This window comes from Protomyctophum parallelum (assembly GCF_964188405.1).
Source record: "Protomyctophum parallelum genome assembly, chromosome: 19".
NCBI lineage: Eukaryota > Metazoa > Chordata > Actinopteri > Myctophiformes > Myctophidae > Protomyctophum > Protomyctophum parallelum.
The window spans coordinates 40950162-40971037 of NC_139717.1; the positions used below are offsets into that span (position 1 = coordinate 40950162).

Consider the following 20876-nt stretch of genomic DNA (forward strand, 5'->3'; position numbering starts at 1 on the left):
GCATAAAACATTAAAATAATACAGTGAGGACAAGTGAATAACAAGGAATTTAAAGATCAATTAAAAGCAAGAGTGTAGAAGTAGGTCTGCTCTTTAAAATGTCTACAGAGGCTGCCTGTCGAAGGTAGAGTGGAAGTTTGTTCCACGCCATCGGCCCGTAGAAGCAGAAAGCTGCTTCACCGTGTTTTTTAGGCACAGCGAGCAGGCCAGCAGTGGAAGACCTGAGGGGGGCGGTTTGGGACATATTTAGGCAGGCAGTCATGTAGGTAGGAAGGTGCGAGACCATTATGGAGCGTGTCTTCAGTGTACAGGGTTTGATGAGGTCAGATCAACATATGGAATGTCAGAACCCATATATGGAGATCTAAGGGTGGCAGCGGGGGCAGTGTCTTGAGTGTACAGGGTTTGATGAGGGCCCAGGTAGGACCAGGCCTTCATTTTCGAGGACATTGAAGAGGAAGGACAGGTGGGGAAGGATGAATATATGGAATGTCAGGACAGGTCAGCTCCACGTATAGAGATCTAACTATGGTTTTGAGGTCAGATGTAAAGTTGCTGGCCGGCTCCATATATAGAGATCTAGGTGATGATCCAGTCTTCTCCATGTATGGCTATCCAGGGTTTGATGCGGTCAGTGTCGTGATCTTCATATATGGAGGCCATATATGGAGACGTGATGTCACGAGGCGTATGTCACAAGGCGTGATGGACTGACGGACGGACATGTTTTGCAAGTTTTCATATAGTAATCTGCGACCTACAGTCGCAATAATAATAACAACGTATAAGAAACAATGAAAATAGCAGATCTACTATAGGGCTCAAATAGATAATTCATAAAGTATTTTTGTTGGTATGTGGGTTCTATAGGGAGACGTGTGACTTGCACAAGTCAGATGAGGGCAGCATGCTTCATTTGCATAAGGAAAATGTATTACAGTAATAGATGTGGGATGATGAGCTTCAGCGGCGGGTATGTCTATCTGCTCTCGCCTCTCACAGATACCAATATGAGCCCTTGTGCCCATTAATTCTGTACGCATTCACCCGTGACATGAGGCTAATAAACTACCACTGAAATCCAGGGTGATGGGCAGCCAGCAACCTCCGTTTGATGAACCAGGTGATGATCAACCATTATTATTAACTTTTCTTTTTAAATATATAGTTATTTTGGGGCTTTTCGCCTTTATTGATAGATTACAGTATTTTGACAGGAAAGGGGGAGAGAGATGGGGCGAAGCAAAGGTCGTCGAGATCGGGACTCGAACCTGCGACCAGCCTAGGTGCCTGGACCGCTCGGCCGGTCCAGGCCATTATTAACCATCATCGTAAATCACACATGCAAATGCACACACAATGCAAATGCACACATTTATCCACAGACAGTCAGAATATATCTTACCTTAATTATTCACTTATTGACTCATTCTTAGTTCGATTTTAATATTCTATGCTATAATTCTAATTAGCAGGTCATCAGTTGATGTGGTTTTCATGGTACACGAAAACGCCTCTTGTGACTGTGATCTTGTGTGTGAAATGGTTGCCCACCTATAGGTGATTATAAGTCTTAATCCCTTTCAACCTGGCGTCCCTGATTCGAGCAGTTTGGGTCATTATAGGTGAAGATGTTCCAAAAATGTCAAAAGTTAGCAAAAAAAAAAAAAACATTTCCCCTTGAAATGAACAGATCACATGTGATGCACTGTGAGTGTCGGCTCTTTTCACCGTGCATTGTGCAACACCATCATACGACAAGGTGAAAAACAGTGACAGTAGGCTAATAACAGAAGCAAAGATTGATTGATTGATTGAAATATTTATTAACAGTTTGTAGAATTTACAGTACATTTTAAGCACAAACTCAATACAAAGACTGTCAACTGTGAGTGGACGACCCAATTAAGCATTACACTTGTTTACAACAGGGTCCACATTGTTCAATTCATCAAAACATTTAAAGACATACAAACATTTAGAGACATACAAATAGACATTTCTATGTAGCTAAATTCATCATATTCAAAGCATAAATGAAGTGAGAGTTAGGGAGGAGTAAGGGAACCGCACGCTTGCTGTCCCTGTAAGCAACATCAGCAGAATTAGCGGTGACAGTAATGATCTGTTTCCGTTATAACCGGCAAACAAATGCTGGCCTGTCAAGCAAAACATGCCTGTGGCATTCAGTACTGGTTGTGGGGTCGAAGCATTTAGCATTCCGCTTCAGCTCAAATAACTGCAGTGTGCTGACGCAGTTGTCCAGCATTTGCAGACGCCGATATAAAAGTATGTTTGCTATATATTTTTCTGAGGATGATGGCTTACACAGAAACTGATATCGAGATGTTGTGGCTAGGACAGAGCTGTGCCGTATCCTGTCTGGAGTAAAGGTGATGCAGTGTGTGTTTGTGTGATTGCATGCGCAAACTCCCACATTTACGTACACACGCCCATTCTTTGAGTCACACATACGGTATTTGGGGGAGTGGTGAAGTCCACCTCTGTCGTCAAGGTGCAAACAACACAGGTATCAGCATTGAGTTTGTGAAATGTGAGTTTGTGAGCACCTCCAACCAGGCCTGGAATTTCATCCTTTTAGGAGCAAGGCCACTTGGCCTTTAGTGTGGTCACCTTTTTGAGGGCACAAGGCCAAGTGCCAGGGCATGAAGGCCATCAATTAAAACAATGATTTTAAGTCCCCGGACATAATTATTTTAGCTTAAAGGTTAACGATGATTAAAAAAAAATTGGTTCAACATTGGTTCAGAACAGTGCTTCTTAAATAAATAATCACAGCTTTAAATAACAAAATATAAGTAGCTACTGCTGTAAAATATTGTAAACGTGTCTGTAACATGGGGTCCCAGTCCAGCGATGAAAATCATAATTCATATAAATCTAATTTGGGGATCCTTGAAATTACAATGGCTGAGGATCACTGGGTTAAACTGTGAGTTAATTCACAGAAAATACAATGACAGACAGCCTATATAACTTTTGAATGAGGGCTTGGTTTAGAAAAGCCTATATTTTGTGCTAAAGTAATATATTGAATAACATATAAGTGTAGGTTTTAAGGCTAGACTGGCATAATGGCATTGTAGAGAGGTTAGTGACAGATGAGATCTCTCCATTGTGGGGCTGCAGGACTGAGGACTCTGGAGATAAGTCAACCCAAAGTGTAAAAAGCATTTGTACAATTGTGTGCTTATGAACATTTATCACGTTATGTCCGCATTGATACAGAAATGAATGATTATTAAGCGAGCGATGTGTGGTGTACAGTGAGAGCCCTCTGGTGCTTGGCTAGCGTTTGGCTAGCGATATTAGCCGTGGCCAGCGTTGGCTGTTTAAACAATTTACTCTGTCAACTAACGTAGCAGACGATAGCGTGGTAAATGGTGGAGGAGTCCTGCAGTCTATGCTGTTGCGTGGTGTTGTTTTGTGAGTTTATATGTCCATGAAGACGAGTCACGTTGGTCTTAACACACAGGCTCTGCGTGATAATAATCTTGAAGCACCGCGCCAGCCGGCACGAGTGTCAGTGAGTGAGAGCTGCTTGCGTTCTAGTAGGCAGCGTGTGGGCTACATGCCCACTGTTTACTCTGTCAGTGCGTGTATGTGTGGCGCGGAGGAGGATGGAGGAGGCAAAGTAACGCAAAAGAATCAAACCACTTGGCAAATGGCAACACAACTACAATACAGACAATACAAGTCTGCGCGAGACGTTTGGGTGAATTGATGAATTGAACAATGTGGACCCTGTAGTAAACAAGTGTAATGCTTAATTGGGTCGTCCACTCACAGTTAACAGTCTTTGTATTGAGTTTGTGCTTAAAATGTACTGTAAATTCTACAAACTGTTAATAAATATTTAAATCAATCAATCAATGGGGAAGGTTACCGTAATGACTGGAAAATTGGGCAGAGGAAAAAACGGTAAAATGAACTTCGAGGGGCACACGGCCAAAGAGAGGGGCAACGACGGCCATGGCCGCCGTGAACTTCCTGCCCTGCCTCCAACACACTTATGTGACATTGATTCCCTTCCCTATTCGCATATATGGATTGATGTCACTGGAGCTAAAGCTACAGTAAGCTTTGGACAACTCTACTGCTCCCTCTGCAGATATCAGAGAGGGATAGGCCACGGCAACATGCTGCCCTACTATCTATCAGATAGGACCTGTCGCTGATCTTAGGTCAGATTTGAGATTAGCTATGCATCATAAAGACACAGTTGGAGAGGGGGAGGGAGGGGGGTGAAGCAGTATGGGTAGAGGAGTTCTCTGTGATAACAAGAGGCATTGAGATACAATCTTAGATCTTTGATGTTGTCTCCTCGCTTTGTGTCAGATATGCGGCCTCTCCAAGCAGCACGTCTCTTTTCGAGCTCAGATGGTGGAGATAGGCTGGGAATGGCTCGCCTGCTGCATTCCCAGTACAGTCGAAGCATGTCCCCATGTCCTTTTTCCTGCTGAGTCGGGAGATGTCACGAGGGCCGAAAGGTGGAGCAACCATCCTATAATGCTGACCTCAAAGGAATGAGTTTCCATGTGTTTGTGTTTGACTGTCAAAAGTGCATTAGACTATGTTGGTGTGATGATAAATGTGAGGCAAAATGGAAAGCTTTGGAAATTAGATCAATCAACATCCCTATTCAGTCTTTAATTGGGAACAAAGACCAGGCTAAGTCATACTATGACATTTTAGACCCATTCACAATATTTACTTTAAATACTTGGTTCAAAGTCGTGAAACAGTTCAAAATGGAGAGGACAATCAGGGTGTTGAGGTGGCCCGCTTACGATCCAGATTTTAAGCCTGGTGTGTATGATCAAACTTTCAGGCGATGGGCTCGGTATGGTTTTTCCTCTTACAGTACTGCCATGAAAGGCAATGTGTTATTGAACTTTGAACAATTGAAAGATATGTGTATGTGCATAGATAACAAGGACTTTTTTAGATACCTCCAAATACGAGAGTACTTCATGGGGGAGGTGAAAGCATCCGAGCCGGTGGCCTCAAACGATCTCATACAGGTTTTTATTCAGGCATATAAGCATGAGTCCAAAAGAGTAGTATCCAGTATTTATAATGCCCTGGTTTCAGCTAGGGTTAACTCCACAGAGTACATTAAAACTAATTGGGAAAAAGAGTTGGAGATTACCATCACATCAGAAGAATGGGCAAACATGTGCAATACACAAATTACATCCACCAATTCAAGAATGTGGAGAGAATTCTGTTGGAAGAACCTAATGAGATTTTTTATTACCCCCAAAATTAAATCGAGACAACTGAAAACAGATCAGCCTTGCTGGAGACAATGTGGCCACAAGGGAGCGGGCCACGCTCATATTTTCTGGTCTTGTCCTAAAATTCAGAAATACTGGCAGGACATCCATTCCACCTTGGAGACCATTCTGTGTTTTGAGATACCTCTATCTGTTTCTTTTCTACTGTTGGGAAATATCCCTGAAGAGTTTCTAACACATGATAAATATTTAATCAAGATCCTCTTAGCAGCAAGTAAAAAAGCAATCACACGACGCTGGTGCCAGCAGGACCCACCAACGAAAGATCAATGGATGGACATTATTGAGGAACTGTATTCTATGGAAAAACTAACATTCATACTTAGACTACAAAAGGATAAATTCTATAAAAAGTGGGAAAAGTGGAATTTCTTCTCTCAGCCTAGCGATATTGCAATTGGATTTCATTGAAAGTTTTTTTGTAATATGAGAAATGCAGCCTTTTTTTTCGTTTTACTTTTTGTCTTTTTTCTTTCCGTATTGTCTTGTCAGTTGTGTATGTTTTTTCCTTCAATAAAAATTAAGTGAAAAAAAAAAAAAAAAAAAAAAAAAAAAAAAGTGCATTAGACTGTGTATGAGAGAGAGAGAGAGCTTTGTAAACTCTCACACTCGGATGCATGGCCTGAAATGGATGTCGTCAACGTATTATGCAAATAAGGTCACTCACAGTCTGTGAGTCACAGAGTGGAGCGGCTGCATTTTGAACTGAGCGCGGAGTGGGTTTTAAAATGGTGCAGAGCGGCTTCCGGAGCGAGAACTGTCCTCCGCTCCGAGCCGCTCAGTGCACACGGCACACGTGTTTAGAACCGCGCGTTGATGTATAGTGTGTGCAGAGCGTATTTACCAAAAGTATTAAAGTGTGCTGAAAAAATTGGAACATTCGTCAAAGCGTGATTCGTGTGGCGACTGACAGTGCCAGCAACATGATCAAGGCATTTAACATCCTCCCTGACGTTGAAGGAGAAGTGGAGAAAGATGATGATGATGATGATGAAGTGGTGACGGAGGAGGAGGAACCTGCATTAGAGTTCTCATCGGGCCTGAAAATTAAAGCCCGGCCCTACCCTACCCTAACTGGGTCAGCCAACCCTAACAATTACCATTATGTTAGGCCCGAAAACCCGAAAAAGCCCAAGTGAAAGAGATTGGCCAGAGAGAGAGAGAGAGAGAGAGAGAGAGAGAGAGAGAGAGAGAGAGAGAGAGAGAGAGAGAGAGAGAGAGAACAGACTTATAGTCGCAGAAATAAAGGATTTTATTGGCTTTCCAGGGGTAAGTAAACAAGTAGCAGCTCCCTTTAACTCCTCAGAAGTGACTCAGTTATGTCCAGGCCCAGTTCGCAAAGTGCAACAGTCCCGTATTATCAATATTATTATCAACTGCCAACTTGGCTAGTAGTTTACATCAATCATTGCCTCTCAACCCCATACACGTAATGTGCGTCACGGACTGTCCATAAGAATAGACATACAAATCACCAATGCACCGTTCATGGCGCGTCGACAGCTTACAGATCTGTTATTTTGGACACATGAGGCGCCGAAGACGGGTACAATAAGCATTTTGGAAACAAAATAGCCTGTACAGTGGACCGTAACATTGCATGGTCATCATGTAACTTGCCTGTATTTTTACATGCAGTGAACCTTAACGTTAACGTTATATGGAGCGTTTACCGCGGTGACATTGATTGATTAGGTCAGGACAACATATAGGTTACTTATTATTCACCGCACCCAGCAGGGTTAACAAGACAGCAATGCAACATGAAACCCCAATGTGTTTTTAAACACATACATGTTTATGCTCCGAAGGCCTTCAGGCAATAATGACGATGTGTTTAATTAGACAATATCAGGAAAACATTATTTTTAAATGAAGGTGAGCGCTGAGTAAGCAGAGAGCGGCGTGGGGGGGATCAACACGAGCCAATGACGAGCGGGACAAAAGCCGTCGAGAGCGAAGAGCGGATTTCTCGGCCTCTCCGTGCCGCTCACATGCTCTGCTCACAGATGTGCGACATGTTTATACGCCGCTGTTACTGTACATTAACTGTAACAGGCATCTCATCTCATTTCTATTTTTTGTTTAGATTGTGTGCTCTTCTCTGAACAACAAATTAGTTTCTTTGTTTTCTTGCTTGCTCTCGTTCTCTGTCTGTCTGTCTCTCTCTCTCGCTAGTTTCCACAATGCAAACAGAGATGATGTAATTATTGCATCCTTGGAAAACTTTAGTACTGCATATCCATTTCCTGCTTGCAAGTGACCTGCATAACAGCACTGCTGCTGTAATGCTGTTGTAATGTACTGTAAGTAATGTTGATAAGCTAGCTAAAACTATACAATGCACAGATGCATGGTTATCTGCACATTGTAATATCATGAGGTATGTGGTGCAAGAAAACGACAACTGCAGAGGATTCAGTCATGGTATGTTTATGGGTGAGTGGGTGTGTTGCATGTACAGATGGTTTTGTGTGTGAATGTATACCAGGTGTTAATACTATTCTCAGTGTTACTTTAGCTCTGAAGGCATGCGCCAATGCAACTAGTCGCAACTCCTTGCAACAAAACAGTTTTAAGGCCAGTCCACACCAATGCAACCGAGTCAGTCGCCTTGTGGTTAGAGTGTCTGCCCTGGGAGGTCGGACTTCCAAAAACTAAAAAGTGTCCGCCCTGAGACTGGGAGGTCAGGGTTCCAAAGACTTAATACCTCCCTGCTTGACATTCAGCATCAAGGGTTGGATTGGGGGTAAGTCCCTGCGACATAGCTAGCGTCATGTCCAGGGACTGTACTTGTACATCAAGCTTCCTCATGCTAAGGAAACAGGCGATAGGCTCTGAGCTGCCCTATCCACACCAATGCAACCAATGCCCTATGAGTCCTGAGGCCCCTCGGGGCTCATAGGGCATTGGTTGCATTGGTGTGGATTGGCCTTAAGAGTGTACAAATGTAACCAAATAAGTGCATTGTACATTCTCAGAGTTACAAATGGACAAATTATGAAATGAACACTGAGGATTTTACTGTGAAAGGAGTAAGGACCCCACTGAGATTTCTTTTTGTCTAATAAACGTCTAATATTAGTCTAAAGGTGCGTCTAAAAACGGCTACAAATGTTTTTTAGACGTCTATTCTTAGATTAGACGTTGATTAGCGGTTGTTTAAACGTCTATATATAGACAGTCTAGACGTTTAAACAACCCCTATAATCAACGTCTAATCTAAGGACAGACGTCGAAAAAACCTTCATTTTAGCCGTTTTCCCCCACATTTTTTGACGCAAGTCTAATAGCCGTGTATTGGTCAGTGGGACCCAGTCTACTCTTACTCTATCAAGTACACCGTGAAAACCACAGTCCAGTTTAATCACGTGAATGTTGAAATGGACCCGCATGGGTTGACTGGTTTCCAGCTCTGGTCCGCTCGCCACGGCAGAGACAGAGTCAAAAGTTTGGCAGACCTTTAACGTACCCCATAAACAGCAGTGCACGCAACCGCAGAGGATAATGTTATTTGTAGAAATATGTCCAACTGTGATCCAATTGTGTATCAGACCTGGCACGGGGTACAGTGCATATTGCCTCCCTGCCAGCAAGACTCTGCTGTGTAAATTACATTGGGGGATGTACTTTGGACATCGCTGCATTATTGCACTGATATGCTCTGAGAGTGCCAGCGGGCCTTTATGGTATATGAAAGCATAACAGATGGTATTTCACGAACCTTCCCCATTTTGTGCAATATGCCGAGGTGACCTCCCTGACTTCAGATGTAATAACAGCCGGATAAATGAGCCATGGAGAGAGAGGCGTATAGAAGCAATCTCCTCAGACAGTGATAACATCACTTGTGGACGCGTGGAAAGATACAAGTATTGCATTGAAAGAAAATATCAAATATCATACAACAATGGATGGCAGATGTACGACATCAACCTAATATGACTTCCACTTTGTGTCGATTTACATGGATGAGATTATGAGATACCATCAGCGTCACAAGTACATAAAGTAAATACAGTACAGCAGGGCACGCACGCACGCACACGCACACACACACGCACACATACACGCACACGCACACGCACACACACACAATCATTATAAATCCCAGACCCGGACAATATCTACTCTCAAATCACGATATCGATATAATATCAATATATTGCCCAGCCAACACACAACTTTGTGCTACACTGTAGTGTACATTATCTTTCTGGCTCTGAAATGGCCAGAGTTGCCAAGTGTCAGCAGTTGTGGCAGGAAGATAAGTTAACCAGCCTACATCCATACACACAACACAAACAGAAGATCACATGGACTTTCAGAATGAGTCATCATCCTGAACTCGTGACATCGTGTGACATCATGGAGACCCTTAACGCCTCCATATATGGTCACGCCTCGTGACATCACGCCTCTTGACACGTCACGCCACCATATATGGCCATCTCCATATATGAAGATCACAAGACTGTCCTCATCTAACCCTGGATATCTACACATGGAGAAGACTGTATCATTCATCACCTAGATCTGCATATATATGGAGCCAGCCAGCAACTCTACATCTGACCTCAAAGTTCAAACCCTTAGATCTCCATATATGGAGCCGACCTGTTCTGACATATATTGACATATGTTGATCCTACCCCACCCGTCCTTCCTGTTCTGACTTTCCATATGTTGATCTGACCTCATCAAACCCTGTACACACAAGCCACGCTCTATATATGGCCAGTACAGAATTCATTCCATATGTTGATCTGACTCCCAAATGCCAAAGCGCCAGGGCTCGCCCAGCAGTCTGCCGTCACCCAGGCGGATGCGTGCACGCCAAGGTCGCTTCTCGCCCTCAGGGCGTCTTACTTACTGTACTACGTTGTACGATGAATAGTGAAAATAAGACCATTTACAAACTCCTTGCCACGCTACCCAGTTTTTAATCAAAAGTTTCCCTCTTTGCTTTTTCAAACGCCACATAAATTAGGCTTTGGCAGAGTACAAATAAAGGCAACTCCTTGCAACTTGCAACCATTATCCCCAATGGCAGTTGCAAGGAGTTGCGTGGGTGTGGTCTGGCCTTTTAAGATGACTGAAGATGATTGATTGATTACAATGCTAAAAGGATTTAAACCAAGAAAGCACTATGGCCGTTTCCATTGGGGTCCTGTGTATTCGATTCATTGAAACATGAACTGACATATATACAATATACTAATCAAAAAAATAAAAAATATGTACATGGGGGGGGCAGTGGAATTATGGTTATAGCCTTTTTACAGGGGACAGTTCCGAATTGCAGCCACCTCTAAGTGCTCTCTCTCTCTCTCTCTCTCTCTCCCCCCTCCCTCTCACTTTCTCTCTCTCGCATGCACGCTTCCACAGGAATGAATGGCTGCTTCCTTCTCACTCTGTGCTCCTCTCTCACATCATGGCTCACTGCCAGAGTGCTAATTTAAGCTCCGGGCCTTCTGCTGGGGCGAGTGGGGAGTGTGGAAGAGGAAGCCCAGCCCAGGCTGAAGTGCTGTGGGTGGGGGAGAGCGCTGGGCCCCACTCCCTGGAGTGGAATTGATGGCTGTTAAACTCATCAATGGAGATGAGTCATGTGAGGCAGCCAGCCGCTCCACTCCCCTTCGCTCAGCTCTCAGTCTGCCTGCCTGACGTGCCGGCCTGCGTGGACAGGTGCCAAGATGCTAGCTGTGACTGGCTGCTCTTACTGGTGGTTCCACATTCACAGACGCAAGGGATTATGCCTTATAGAGATAACAAAATATAAAGGAAAAAAGTGTGTGTGTGTGTGTGTGTGTCTGTGTGCACGAGAAAATTATAATAATGAATTAAAATGTTTGTGTGCATAAAACGCACGTACACTCACACTCACACACACACACACACACACACACACACACACACACACAACTAATACTAGATTATAGAAAGCAAATTTCACACACTATCTTCAGTGATCCAGTCAGCCACCAAGACTTTAGGTTGCCCCAAAAGACACCAAGGTGTCTAGTTTCCTGATAATTGGTGGTGTGCATATACTCTAAAAGCAGTTCTTCCAATTCTGTTCTGAGTCATGATGTTTCCAATCTTGAGATCTTGTGCAATACATCGAGTTTCTCAGAGCTAAATGTCTGGTGAGATGAAAAGGAAGTTTTGCAAAGAATGCGAACAGGCCTGTGGCTGCGACACGACGCATATATAATGTATCTGTGGAGTCCAGAACTGGTAAGAGTTTGGCTTGCGCAATCCTTTAGTTTAGCGGTTTGAAAATGCTGTAAGCATCCTGTAAACTGGGTAAGATTTGCTGAGGTTGTGACTGAGGGACTCCATGCCTCTGCTTTTGAAATCCCTCCCTCTGGTCATTCCGTTTGACCTGCAATTGGGAAATGTAGACTGTCTACTATGTTTGATCATCAAAATTAAATTGTATTTAAAAAAGGGGAATCCCTATTTTGTGCATATTTTGTCAAAATAATTGTCAATTTGGATATTTTAATTAAAGAATAGCAGATATATATGTTACAACGCATCGTATCATGACATGTTGTGTGCTTGCAGGTCTGATATTTTTTACTCTTTGTCGTATAGAGAACACCTTTTCAGAATAGCCTTCCCCAGTTGAGGTCTCGTTTATCCTTTTATCTTTTTAACCCTGTATCTGTTATGTTTTAGCTTTGATCTTTTTTTTCTTAATAAAGTCTGTTCCTGGTGTTCCCATGTAAAGCGCTTTGGGTATTTAGAAAAGCGCTATATAAATCTGAGCTATTATTATTATTATTAATAATATGGGGCTTAAAGCCTTTAAGAATGTCCTGGTTGTAGGATATTGACACTGACTCACTCCCCAAAAGGCATAAGAAGTCAGCATGTTTGACAGACAGACTGATTGAGGGGGCAGAGCTTGAAGCATATCAGAGCCGTGGCATCGGCATAGAAATACACATTACAATATGAGCGGGGGGTACATTATGGTTCGGATTAATGCAAAAATAGACAAACAAATACAGAAGAAATATATAATAAATAGAACCTTGATAGATTTAAGTTTATTTTTAAATGGTAAGAATTGGGTCAGGACCAGATAAGCTTATCATACTCCTTTTCGAACAATTGTGCAATATCTGGTATTTTGCTTATGTTTTGAAATGTTTTTAATGTGTTATTATTGTGTATTTCATATTTAATATTGTCTTTTTTTAAAGTTCAAAATAAACATTCCTTCATTCATTCAATTAGCAATGTAATGCTAGTAATGCTCCAGGTATGGAGCCTTGCAGTACACCTTCATCTCCAGAGAGGCTGACTGTTCCTGTTTCGTCAGATAAGTAGTTAATAGTTATGCTAACAATTTTGTGCATTATTCATTTATTATCTATTATCTATTCTAAGCAATGATTTCAAATCTATTCAGTAACAGTTGGTGGTCTACTGTGTCAAATGGCTTAGATAAATCAATAAATAATGCTACATCAACTTTCCTGCCAAGTGTCATTGATTACAAGAGAAGCAGCAGAGTCCACCGTTGACCTCTATAGTAGCTAAATGCCATGTCTGCGGTGAGTGTGTGTGTGTGTGTGTGTGTGTGTGTGTGTGTGTGTGTGTGTGTGTATGTGTGTGTGTGGGTGCGTGCGTACATGCGTGTGTGTGTGTGTGTGTGTGTGTGTCATTCTCAAGGGTCAAACACTGGTAGACAGTCAGTTGTAGGCAGAAAGCAGTTAGTTGAAAAAACATATATTCCATTTGCTCTGGTTTCAGTTTCAAAGCCTCCCACCTTCCTGTCTCATAATCACTCCCACAGCTTTTTTGATTAATTCCAGTTTTCGGTTTGGATGTATGTAGGCTACACAATCTTCACTTGCAGGCAATAACTGGCGATGGTGAATCAAACACCAGAATCACTGTCCGTGTGATTATAGGAGCCAAGCTGGAGAACTGGAGCAATTCATTCACTTCAATCCACACAAACTCAGATGAATGCTCAAAATGGCCAGCAGAAAAGCACAGAAAGCTGTTTTGGTCATAATGTTCCATTCCTCCAACATAGTTCAACATGCAGCTCTCCCTGCCAAACCAGGGAGCTGCAATATATCCGGGTGGTGACTGCTCTATAAATGCTATCTTTAAATCCTGTTGCAAGCGCGTTACCATGACGGCTAGCAGGCTGCCAAGCGCTGTGTGATAGCATCAGTAGGTGCCAAATCAAAGAGGATCGCAGCCAGGAGAGCAGGGGCACAATGTACAGTGGCTTATCGCGGACTGCTTTCACATGCATTTTTATGTAGGCATGCATCCTGCTTATCACGCCACTGAAACCACTAACACATCATAGCTCTCCCACAGGTCACTCTGCCCTCTGTGAACCCCGTTGTGTTTGTCTGTCTGTCTGTCTGTCCGTGCGTGCGTGCGTGCGTGCGTGCGTGCGTGCGTGCGTGCGTGCGTGCGTGCGTGCGTGCGTGTGCATGTGTGTGTGCGTAGTGGTACTACGTCAAAAGCCCTTGTTATCTAAATTTACATTTTAGGCATTTAGCTCTTATCAACAGTGACTTACAACGTGCAAGATCGGACTGAATGGCATGAACCTAGCCAACACACAACACAGGGAAAGTGGACAAGTAAAGAGTATAAAGACATCAAGTACTGGAAGTGCTGCAAAGTAACTAGGATCGGTAAACATCCATATAAACTAGCATCTGTCTAAGCAACATCATATATGTATCTAAATAACATAAAAACAAGTAGCCAACATGCAGTACAACGGAATAATAGGCAACAATAAGTGATACAAGGAATCTCATAGTCAAGCCTGCAATGTGAACTCTAAGAGAAGAGTTCACAATAATCAGAGAATATAGCAGTAAGGAGGATGAGACTAGCTGGCCACTGCTAGCCTGGTTAATGAACCAGGCTATAGGCCACTGCCACCGACACCAAGAACTCCCGGCCAAAAAGCTTGTACTGTGGGAACCAACACATCGATCGACGTCCCACACCTACCTATGTGGACGTACTAAAGAAAGATACTGGTGCAGAAAGCACAAAGGAGCTGGCCAGATGTATGGAGAACCGAGATGACTGGAGACGCCGATGGAGGGCTCGTCTGAGGACGACGTAGAGAGAGTTCACAATAAGATAAAGTTACTCCATTCATACATAGCATCTATGACTTATGAGACTTATGAGGCTATTGATATTGTGATATGAGGCTAGATATGATCTGTATTCTCTTTTACTTTTAAGCCCTATATTATACTTTGAAAAAATAGTGAAAATAGAAGATCTACAGGGTCACGTGTCACATCGCGATTCATGTTGTCATCATATGTCGTCAGAATGTCGATAGATCATGTATTTGGTCAAAAATATTTTGATTTAGTTTGGTTTTTAATGCCCAGCCTTACTCCTCTCCTCTCCTCTCCTCTCCTCTCCTCTCCTCTCCTCTCCTCTCCTCTCCTCTCCTCTCCTCTCCTCTCCTCTCCTCTCCTCTCCTCTCCTCTCCTCTCCTCTCCTCTCCTCTCCTCTCCTCTCCTCTCCTCTCCTCTCCTCTCCTCTCCTCCAAACATCGCAACTGCAAAGACAGCAATTCCAACATGGCTGACGGCAAAGACAGCGTTCTCTCTCTCTCACCGGGCTAGTGTCTATGTGCACACACTGTACTCAAAGGTGCATACTGAGTAAGCATGTAAACATATGTGCCAGTGCAAGACCAGCGGAGCGAGTGCATGCGCATACAACCGAATGGAAAATACCTGACACTGATGCTAAATCACACCACGGCATGTTCACATCCTCAAATATGCAAAGCCCTTTTGTGCACACGCACACGCAAAGCCCTTTTGTGCACACGCACACACACACACACGCACACACGCACACACACAGGAAGCCCTGTAGTGACTCAATGCTAAAGTGATTTAGGTTTAGAATGGCAGCGGAGAACACATGACTCAGAGTTTCCATTGTGGCCCCTCTTTCTTGTGTGTGCATGCCGCGCGCAAGAGAGTATTTTTCTGTCTAGCCATGCCTCCATGTTTTCGTGTGCAAGTGTAGAGTGTACATGTGTGCATGCATGTTTGGGGGTTTGTGGTAGCGTGTGTGTGTGTGTGGCATGCATGTGTGAACGTATGTTTGTGTGCATACATGTGTGTATAGTCTCCGTGCGTGTGCAGTATGTGTGTGTGTGTGTGTGTGTGTGTGTGTGTGTGTGTGTGTGTGTGTGTGTGCGTTGCTTGCGTGCACTGCACACCAACCAGGTATAGGTTGTAGCGGCTCCCCTCGCTCTAGGGCTTTTCCAGGACAAACGGATGAAAGCATGATCAATCTTTCTTCCCTTTCTTCCATTCTCTTTCCCTCCCTTTCTTTGTCTCTCTCTCTCCCCTCCCCTCTTCTCTCCATCTACTCTCTCTCTCTCCAACCCTCTCCACCAAAAGCACTGCTCTCTCTCCCTATCTCTCTGTGTACAGTATATGGAGATGGATGTGGCCGAGGGTGTCGTTTGATGCAGAGCCGACCAAAAACATCACACAGCATATATAGCAGCAAGAAACACAAAGCTATAGGAAACCCTTCTGATCCTGCCTCATGAATGAAACCATCAGTGTTGATTTCACTCTGCGAGTCAAAATATATACATATAATATATCGACCCGTCACACGAGGCAGCAACCGACGATGTCATGGCACGCTGGAAATGTGCAGGTTTGAGATAACCTGTTATATTAATTTAACCATTTTATACTCTGGCCATTTCACAATTAGGTGATCTACAAGCTTTGTACGTCAAGTCAAGTCAAATTATATTATATGTCACACAACATGTCCCAAAGGGCTGTTATTTACCCTGTGTTGTCCTTTACTGTAAATCGCTCTAGATTAAGAGTGTCTGCCTAAATTGCCTAAAATAAAAATAAATGAGCTGGATGACTCTTTAACAAGTCTTGAAACATAGAGAAAAACCGGGATGCCGGACTTTTGCTTCCAATTTCAAGTGTGGTGCAATTGTGATGTTATTGCTGATGAAGCAATGAAGACTTTTCTCACTGAACATGTAATGAGAATGTCCCAATATAAAGCGTTTGATACGGCGTGCTAGTAGATAGCCAAATGAGGAGGCAATAGGGAACATGCCGCAGCTTCCCATTACGGTCTTCATTTGTGTGTACAATATGCCAAGATGTTCACATGCCTTATATACAAGCTTCAATCAAAGACAGACACCGCTTACATCTTTATTGTCTCATTGCAACACTTGTAGCTTTGGGGTTTGAGCCAGGACAACGGCACAGCATGCTGTCAAGTTGCAGCAAGCAGTTTTACATCACTGTAATGTATGCTTGATGACTTTCATAAAATGTCCATGTTGAACTTGTTATGTTTAGAGTTTAATTTGCAGAACGTCTAAATAACACAAAACATCCCTCAACTGTTGCTGTCAAAGTCGAAAATCAGTATTTAAGCTTCAAGTAATGCTGGGTCATAATAGAATTCAGCAATGTAGGGTGTAAGCCATTACCGAGTGGATGTTTCTGACAGCAGTAGAGTACATTACTGAAACCGTGGTCAGTTTCTATCGGTTTCTCCCTCTCTGCTTGTCTCTCTCCATCTCTGCCTTTCTATGTCTGTCTCTCTCCCTCGTTTTGTCTTTTTATCGAGATTGTTCTCTCACAGCAAACACGCAGCACCGATAAATTACTGACCGAGTAGCGCACAAACACATGAATGCAGTCTGTAAATGGTCATCGTGCAATGTTCTGTAAAGCCAGAAACCGCTCATAAAACATTGTCCTTCTGATAAAGCTTTGTGTGTGTGTGTGTGTGTGTGTGTGTGTGTGTGTGTGTGTGTACTCACACACCCCCTTCGCTCTGGTGGTCTGGACGTGTCACATGGCTTCCTTCTGGCCAGGTCACGGGGAATTGGACGCTTCTTACGGGAAGACAGGAAGTGTTGGGCTGTGGTGTTTCGCATGCCTCACATGAAGATGCTGCAGGACTCATTCATAATGCATTAACACATTCTGACCTGAGATCAGATTCATACGAGGTTTCCGCCGGACACACACTGGTCTGATTAAACCCATTCTGACCTGAGATCAGATTCTAAAAATGTCAGTCGTTCTTCGATTTTTCAAAAAATAGCAGACCTACAAGCTCGTATCGCGCCACTCGGTGGCGCGATATGAGCTTGTAGATCTGCTATTTTTCAATAGCTAAAGCATAACATGATGCTGACACCAAAATGGGTGCCCGTTCATAATGCATTAATGGACAGGGGAGTCCTGATGGAAGCAGTATACTGGAGCACTCCCATTCATCACAGGTTAACATACACAGACCCCACGGCACACAGCGCTGGTCCGTGGAGGTTTGACTCAGACCAAACCGCGATCGATATTCTCATAGGCCAAGGGTTCCCAAAAATAGCTGTATTCACTGATTGCTCCGCCCCCAACCCTATTTCCAAATGGCTGTAAAAAAAAAAGAAGTAAAACTAAAACAGCTAATAGCAGCCAGGTTGAAAGTGGTTATAGTGGCACAATATTTTATTTGAAATATATATTAATTCATAAAGCATTCATAAAACCAAAACCAAAAAGTAGCTTTAGCATTAGTAGCCTATACGCATACAGTACATGCGACAACTCATGCAGTACATTCGGCTTAGAACGCTCGATTTTGAGACTTGTTCTTTGGGCTCTCTGGACCCAGACGTTCCTTTCAAGAAGTCCTGACGCAAAGTTTTGCAGATCTTTACCTCACCCCCCCCCCCCCCGACCACTGCAGCCTGCTGTCTCTCCACCATTTGCCGCTCAGTGTTGTGGCTGTAATCAGGCCATGATGCAAGGCAAGGCAGTGAGTGGGAAACATGTCGCTGGTGGCTTGAGTTCGCCCGACGAGGGTGGGGTGGTTGGGTTTGCGGGGGACTCACCTTGATTGCTGCTGATAAGGCTCGACTTCTCCCCTGCGGGCCACTGAGGCAACAAGCTGCGATTCAGCTCCAGTGAAGATGGACACACCTGATGAAATTTCTCTATTAAACCGATAAAGCAAAATGTCCACTGAACAGCAGGCCTGGCCTTGATTCAACTTAAATAAACAAGACAGTAAAGTCTAAGTAGACGCCAAGATAGTAGCCCCACAATCGCAGAAAATATGGATTTGTATAGACATCCTTTAGTAATGTGAACATTCACAGTGCTAGGCACTGCACTAACATTGCAATATAGTATTAATTTATTATCATTGTGTCTCGAGAAGACATGCAATTCCGATGCCACTTGCCTAAATCCGTGTGATAACTTGATTAGTATCAAATGTGGTTAGGATGTGTGCTCATGTGAGGAGACGTGTTCATTACCACTTTGTTTCCTTTCACAGTCCCTCTCCGTTAGAACTCAGGTCAACATTTGTGTCTGAATCAAACTTCCCTCTTCCAAACCTTAAATGGGTGAACTGGAATAGATGCCGTCTTTCAAGCCGTCATGATTCATTCAGAGAGGCACTGGCAGGATATGAAACGTTGCACTAGACTCTAGAGGCTACATGGATTCCTCTTTGCTAATTCAATAGCAAGATACTGTGTGCGAGTGCATGTGCATATTTATATTATGGAAGTAACAGTATATGTGCATATACATGTACATGTGTGTGTGTGTGTGTGCGTGTGCGCGCGTGACCGTGCATGCGGGGTGTGTGTGTGTGTGTGTGTGCTGTGTGTAAGTTTTAGTGTGCAGCGTGGTTAGGGGGTGTGACCTTATCATATCAGCCGTGTACTTCTTCCCACCAGTGCAAATGCAGCCTCTTGTCTCCTCCACGAGACCAATTAACATCAAAACCGCAGTGCTTCCCGTCATAAAATGATTCACTCCCTTGATTTTATGTTCTACCAGGGTCAACCTCTGGGTCATTCTGAGAGGAAGAGGCCTGAGGAAAGAGGAACAACCAATCTAATTGCTTGCTGAATTGTTGACTCTCGCCATTTCGCGTCCATTATTATCTTTTTACACACTTGCTCATTTGATTGCACATTTCTAAACTACTGTTGCAGATAACGGTAGTACCGTTACATAATAATAATGTATGTGGTGGTTGTTTATTTAGTAGGCTAAGTAGTAACTGTGATGTATTAAGGGCGCATATGCATGTGGTAGGGTTTTCAGGTAAATGCGCTGTGCCGATAGGTGTGGGAATAGTGGGGAGGTACCTGGAGAATGGTATGGGCCAGCCAGGTAATTGGAACCGACCAAGAAATACTGTAAGAGAGTCAGTCGATGTATGCGAGATGAAATGAGGTTGCATGCACGCCGGGAAAGACCTGTCCTACGCTGTAGAGTGCATAAACGGAAGTGTGGGATTTTGGCGGAAGTATACCGCTCAAGCAAATGACGTTGAGGCTTTACAAATCTGTTTACATTCTCCGTGGATGAAATGTTGTGATTGGTCGGGAAAATATCATATCCAGGGGATATACATCTGATGGATGTTCCGGTCCGACACTTCCGGCTATGCACTCTTTGCCTTAGATTTGGACCAGGCTTTAAAAGGCTGGGACCAAGGCTAGTTTGCCTCTAGTCTTTTTTTTTCTTTTCTTTTTTTAAAGTAATACAAATAAAACCTCATTATTGAAGGTCGCTACTGCACTGATTTACTGTCTAGTGTCTAGGCAGCTCGGGCATTCTTCCCGGTTAAAACAAAACTTGTATCAGATAGGCCTAGTTAATCATTGCTATAGAGTGTTTGTTAAGTAACAGCAGCCTCCACAATCTTTCAGCTCTCTAATACACAGACAATTTCGGCGTGGGTATAGCCAGCCAATTTCCTTCAATCAGGAGAGTATACCCATTATCAGATTCAATTTGATAGTGTTCCAGTTTAAATTTGTCTGCTAATTCCTTTGTGACATCACTTCCAATTTGACTTGTGTATCCTGTATCCTATTATCAGTTGTTTCTCCCGATTGGATAATGCATTTTCTGTTTACTAAAGAGCCGGGGAGCAGGAGAGGCCCATGTTACTGCACTTCACTATCATGTCTGTCTACCTCAAGGTCAATACTGTGTATTTCCCTAGTCTAGCCTGAGGTCCCAGTGATGGTTCTCCTCTTCAACGTCTGTTGCAATATATTTCGAGACTAGTCTGTACATGCTCATCGTTTGCAGTCAATTCTGAATAGCCAGTCACTCTTCAGGGGAAAATCTCTGACCAATTAGTTGTTGTTTATGAGTTTTAAATCTAATATGTGACACCTGGGGATTAATGCTTGGCAACGGCAAATTAGCCTGGGAGTGCACCATGGTGTGATGAGTACATTCAATGTGACATGATAAGTACTCACTAGCACGCACACAGCTTGGCAGGTAAACATACCGTACCTGCATAAATGCACATGTACCGTGCACACTCACACGCACACACACATGGACACAAGCGCACACGCACGCACACTGGTAGATTCTGACTGCATTTTAATGCAGTTTAAAGCATGGATAAATTGGAAAGTCTAGGCGAAAATAGCCCCTGACTTAAAAAAATCACACCCGTGTGAAGTGA

The 20876-nt window shown here is 43.4% G+C and overlaps 1 protein-coding gene across 1 annotated transcript in view; it reads left to right on the plus strand.

Annotated features, from left to right (window-relative positions):
- The window catches only part of atad2b (ATPase family AAA domain containing 2B), a 636500-nt gene extending 619620 nt beyond the window's left edge, over positions 1-16880 (plus strand). The window contains exon 29 of the transcript XR_014570787.1: positions 16869-16880. The gene's annotated coding sequence lies outside the window, so the exon portion shown is untranslated. The remainder of the gene's footprint in view (positions 1-16868) is intronic.
- The last annotated feature ends 3996 nt before the right edge of the window (positions 16881-20876 follow it).